The 6,144-nt window shown below is 45.0% G+C and overlaps 1 long non-coding RNA gene across 1 annotated transcript; it reads right to left on the reverse strand.

Annotated features, from left to right (window-relative positions):
* Positions 1-375: 375 nt before the first annotated feature.
* Positions 376-1,412, reverse strand: LOC128800679 (uncharacterized). Its single transcript, XR_008435029.1, has 2 exons — positions 1,245-1,412; positions 376-558 (listed from the first exon to the last, which is right to left on the reverse strand). It is a non-coding gene; the product is annotated as an uncharacterized LOC128800679 (long non-coding RNA).
* Between the last annotated feature and the right edge of the window lie 4,732 nt (positions 1,413-6,144).

Here is a 6,144-nt window from a genome sequence, read left to right on the forward strand (position 1 = left end):
AAAAGGTAAGGCCTTTTTGCCCTATCAGAAATGAGGATTTCTTTCCTGATGGCTGTGTATTCACTCCCCTTCTGCATCTGAGTTGCAAGGCAATAGAGCACATAATAAGACACTTTTCCAAAGTGTCCCTGAAATTGGAGGATTCTGTAAAGGTCACACAGCCCAAATGACACATGGATGCATTTGAAGACTTGGCAGATCCCCTGTATTGAGCAGGACTTGATTTATACAGGAGAACACTGTTTGGTTTACCAAGATGGTCACTACAAGAGTACTCAGAAAGGGCTATGCCTTGATAGGAGACAAAATCTGTACATCCACTCATAAGCAAATTTCTTGATGTTTCACCCTAACACACATCACTGCACAGCAGAATAAAATGAAGACATATTTCTATTTGAAATGCAATTGCAGGAAAGTAGCAACCTTCTCTCAGGTCTTGGATCAATTTGATTCTCTCAAGCCACAGGATCTGAAGACCTCAATCTTACTCTACAATTACATTCAGGAACCCAAGATTCTGGCATGGATCAGGACAGAAGACTTGGCTCACACAATCTGTGGAAACATCGGGGTATGCAAAGTAGGTAAAAACTGATAACTTGGGAAAAAATAGCATTAATTTCTGAGACAAAACAATTCATGATTCATGACTAATTGGAAACAAATGAGTAATAGTATTACACAAAAGCCCCATTTTGTTCATTGAGGAACCACAGAATTAATTGCATGTACTTTAGTTTCCAGCAGAGGCAAAGTCCCATGGCACAGTGTTGTGATTGTTGAACTAGTCATGTTGTACATACTGGTTTAATTCAGACCAAAACTGTAGGAAGAGCATGGGATTTTCTGAGTGGTGTCTGAGCCTAAGTAGGTCAAACAATTCATCAAGCAGTGAAGGTTTTGGGTTAGCACTCATTAGGTGACCTGACTCTTGCCCTGGGCTGTGTGCAGTGCAAGGAGCTGGCTGGACCAGCTGGGGTGGCAGATGAGAAGGCAGCAGCTCTTTTAGATCTGTGCAAGAAACCTTATGCACAGACTTGACTGCTTCATTCATGGTGCTGCTCCCTACTCGTAATCATCTCATCAAAGTTGTAAGAGCAACATCCTCCTGGATTTATTTATTTTGTGACAGCTTCCACAAGGACATTCCCAAAAAGTATCTCTGGTCCTTCAACTGTCAGTCTGCACTCCAGTCATCCATACTTATTCAGCATCAAATTTTAGGGATGTCCATTTTCTACCTTGACCCTTGGAACAGAAGCCCATAAGTATCCACCATTCCTTTTCCTTTTCTGTTTCAGTTCTCCTGCAAATCCCTGCTTATAATTCCTGGTTGTGACATCCTTGACTAAGGCAAGGCTGTTACTGTGCAGCAAGCACTGCCTGCAGCACTGGCCAACAATGTCTCACAGCTTCTTAGGGTTCCTTCCCCCCTCCGTAGCTGGCAGTAGGCAGCTCTGATCTCACAATGTTCTCACAGTTCCTGTCCTTCTGTTCTTTGTTTCTACACAGTCTCACAGAGCTGGGTTCTGATGTGTGCATGGGGCTCCCAGGAGCTGATGAAGATGACGAAACTTTACTGCCAGTGTCTGTGGAATGAGGGGCTGTCCAGGCTGCTCCATAGTCTATAGTCATAAAAGAAGTGAAATAAACCACCTTTCCCTGCCACTCCAGCAGGAGTGGAAACAAGCAGACTGCAGCTCCCTACCTTTAGATGTGGAAATCACATCACAATGAGCGCTGAGATTTTGCCATCTGTCTCCAATGTTGCATATGCATTGCATACAAAAATAGGCTGTACAAATACTGCTATGACTGAAAAATCCATGAGGCAAGAGATGGATTAGAAGAATTAGGCCTCCTTTGTGCTATGTGTTATGGTACAATTGTTAATTAGATGAACACACAATATTTTGCCAGAGGTTTCAGCTTTATCCCATGGTACTGGGTGGACTTTTTTCACTGGAGATATTCTATAGAATTTTGGGTTTTTCCCTTAGAGTTCAGTATAGTCCTAGGCTTTATTTTCTTCCCAAGTTCTCCTCAATAAAAATGACTGATTTTCCCAAAACTTGGAACTACAATGACACATTTCCCTGTAGTACCTGGGTTCTTCTAGTACTTCTGTCAAGGGTGGTGGTTCTTTAGCCATTTTAATAAAATGGAAGCAGAGACAGGCATGTAAACAACAGCTTGACTGCACCAGGCACTATTTTATCAGGATCTTGGTCACTCATCCCAGCTGTGCCCAGGGGATGACCAACAGACATGGGGCTGTGCAGGACTGTTCATCATCAGGTCTACTGGACATTCTGGAGGCAGAGCTCCCACCAACTCCCATCCCAGCAGTGGACATCAGGAGCAGGGTCTTATGGCACTTGAAGACAGTGGGGCACCCCACAGCCACTGGCTGCAGACTGGGGAGAGCCTCAGCAAGACCTGGCACAGAAGACCCTGCAGGGAGAGTGGGACTGAAGCCAGTGCTGAGGTAGAACTCATATTCTCAAAAAGGGAGCAAGGATGGGGCAGCTGAGGTTTCATATCAAGCTCTGGCATGCCTGGACTCTCCCTATGGCTCCCACCTTGACAGACACCTTCCCAACCTTCTCCCAAGCCCTCTGACTCCTCATTTGTGCCATGTACTCCTCGTCCCATTCCCATGCAACCCCCCAGCTTTAGCATCTGAGTACCAGGTCTTTGCTGAGCCCAGCATTGCCTGGGTCCCTGTCTGCCACCAGGCTGTGACAGGAAAGAATCTGTGTTGCTCCCTGCCTGCCTTCCCACTGACCATCAACTCTGCCCTGAGCAGCTTTACACGAAGAGCCCATCTTCATTCTGCTCCTTGAGCTGGGATGACTCTTGGATTGCAGAGAGAGGACCCGGGTCGTTGTCGTGCTGTGGGGAAGAACAAGGATCTGCAGGAGCTTGGTAGCACTGACTGCACAGGAACATTGGGGTCAGCACTGGGAGCTGCTGGGATGCTGGGCTGAGTTCACTCATGTGAGAAGGAATCTCAGCAGATTTTGACTGCTCAGCCTTAGCACATCCCTAAGAAGTTGCTATTTTCTGCCTTCAAAGGCTATCACTAAGCCAAATTGGAGGAGATTTACAAAGTTAAAAAAAAATCACATTCCTAACAGAAAGCTGCCAAATTTCAGATCTCAACTCCAGAGCACAGAGGGATAAGAACTATCCAAAAAAAGGATCACCAGGTTCCCCCCTCCTGTTTTTTCCTTTCTTTTTTTTCCAGTTGGACAACAATTCCTTTTTCCCTATGCTCATTCTTGGAATGGACAAAACTGGCTGGACAGTTTTGGCTGAAATTTTCCAGAAAATAACTTATCCCAAGCAGACAATCAAGTTGGAAGAGCTCAATCTAAACTTTTCAAGTCTGACAAAGTTACAAGCAACAGCAAAGGCGGTCCTATAGCAGGACAGAGATGAGTAACCTTTATCACAGGAGCTGCACGCAATCCCACCTCTGACGCACTCAGAATTATAATAGCTGATGATGCTGCTCCATTCAGGTGCATCAGATCACGATTCAGATATGTCACCAGGAAAAAAGCTTTAAGTCAGTCATCCCACTGAGCCTTCCCACACCCCTTCCTACTCGAATAGCTCTTTCCATCTAACAACTGATCATACAGAAAAACACAGCTCCCTCGCCTCCAGTATTTGCAAGCTGTGTATGAGGGCTTCGGCTTCTTGGATAGAGGCAGCTGATGCTAAAATGGGATTGCTCTCTGAACTAATGTATTCAAAATTAATAAAAGAAATAAAACAACACACTCCTCTGGCATGTTCCCATGCATATTTTCCATAAAAGTTAATTTTTCCACAAGAACAAGTTGTGAGTTTTGTGGGGGTTTTGCACTGAATCTTGATACGGAGCTTAGAAATCTTGGCACTGCTTAGGATGTTAAAATGACATCAGCTCCACTTTCTATATTGGAATTTTATAGTCCCTGCCTGACCGCATTTCTTTGTTTTGCACATGTTCTGTCTCCTCTGAGCTGCCTCTCTGCTGCGGTGTGCTCAGAGAATCAGGAAAATTGGTGTGTTTGTATTCCTTGTAGCCCTGCTTGTCCCTCCCTGAGCCGGGCACGCAAGTGATAAAGCTTCATTTCTTGCCCAGGACAAAGCAGCACTGTTGGCTCAAGGGATGAGGGCACCTTTTCCAATCAAAAAGCTTCCCCACAGCGTGGCAGCTCTGTGCTGAGAGGACCTGGCATGCAGGGTCCTCCTCTTGCCTCTGGCCGAGCAGGAGTGGAGAGCATGCTGCCATAGGGAGTGGCATGGCTGTGGGACAGTGGGGACCGGGGTGGCCAGTGACTGCACACAGGACAATGTGAAACCAGCCTGTCTTGTTCAGGGAAGGAAAAAAAGGAGTGGAAAGCAGAGGAAGGGGAAAGTGAGCATCTCTGCATGCAAAACTAGGCTCTCTCCAGTAGTGGAAAGGTAGCACCTGGAGCAGCATTTGTTCGTGCTACCCCGATAGAAGGAGGGTGTAAGTGCCCCCACAATGCCATCATACTGTCCCGTGCCTTGGGGCAGGGAGGGGCAGCATTATTTTAAATTAAGCAAAAATGTGAGTAACGGTGTTTCCATATTCCCCCCAGCAGTGCCACCTTCTGCATTTGAACATCGAGGACTGATGTGGTACTCAGGATCCCCTGTGAAAAACAGCACAGGGCTGGGAGAGTTAACAGACTCTGGCACTGGGAGTACAGTTCCACAGGCATTAGCACAAACATCACGCTTGTTTCCTGGATTTCAAATAAAATAAGGATTCAAGGAAAGATGATGCTTTTCTACATCCCTTGTGACTTGGAAAGCAGTAAGAGCAAAGAAAGGCAGTTAATTATCTGGCACGCCGCATCCAAACATTCCTGAAAGCACGGTTCCACCGGTACTGTAAGAGTCATGCTGGAGCAGCATTAGCATTTACTCAGTAAACAGACTCAGTGCCATCCTCCAGCACAGCCTCAGCCTCCCAAACGGGATTACAGCATCTGGACAAACCCAGGAGGCACTATAGCTGGCAGTGAGCAAAATGCCAGTTCTGCTGTAGTCTGGCTAGATCACAGTAGTACCCAGGTTTGCTATTTCCTACATGCTCAGCTTCTCTGATGTGTGATGGAGAATCACTGCTCCTTGCTTCTCTGTGCAAGATTTATCATTTCATCCTTTCACTGTCGTGTGGAAATAGCCAGAAGACCAGACTAACATTTCAAGATTGTGAAGCCATTTGCCAAACACTTCTTGCTCTATAAAAGCAACATTTTTACAATTGCTTTTGCAACAGCCTTTTTGCAATCATGTTTATAAGCTCCTTTACAAGCACATGCAACCGTATACAGAATGCAGAAAATCTTTACCTTGCTTGCCCAGAGGAGAGAGTCTGGCTTCCTCTCATGGATCAAAAGTAGGATGAAAAACAAACCCGAGAAAGACCCTTGAACAGACTCATCTGCTGAGAGTTGTTTAAATCCCAACCCTGCTCCTGCTCGCAGCTCTAAGTTTGTGCTCTGAATAGAGGCTGTGTTATTTTAACCACAGGATTTCTAGTCATGGGGGAGGAGAGATGGATTAGGTACGTTTGCAATCTAATGCTTCACATTTACCTCAATTGAAATGAACTACTTTTAGCCTGATGTAAATAAGTACAGCTAAGATATAGATTTCAAGAGCCCACTAACCAATTATGCTTAAACTAACATGCTAAATAACTGTGGAAAATTCCAGAGGAATAAGATAACATACTTTTGTGTTCTTTCTTAAATAAAAGGCATGTGTGGAATTTCATGCTAGATACTATGACAAGTGAGGGGCAGCAGATGAACTCCACAAACTAACCTATGCAAGGTGTTGTACCTCATAAAACAATATTCCTAACACCTGTTAGCATGGATTTCAGCAGGCATGCCAGAAATTTGCATTTTCATGGCTTGTAAAAAGTACAGATATGAGGGATTTGATTCTAATATTTCAAAAGAGCAAGTAAAGCTCTCTAAGTTAATAATGCATGATTTTAAAAGGTCATGGGGTCTGCAGTTTGTCAGGAGCACAAACATTAACCCACTGAACTAGTGCCACCTCCAGCCAGGATGTAAGCTGGATACCGTCCTGCAGCTCATG

This window comes from Vidua chalybeata, chromosome 1, assembly GCF_026979565.1.
Source record: "Vidua chalybeata isolate OUT-0048 chromosome 1, bVidCha1 merged haplotype, whole genome shotgun sequence".
Taxonomy (NCBI): Eukaryota; Metazoa; Chordata; class Aves; order Passeriformes; family Viduidae; genus Vidua; species Vidua chalybeata.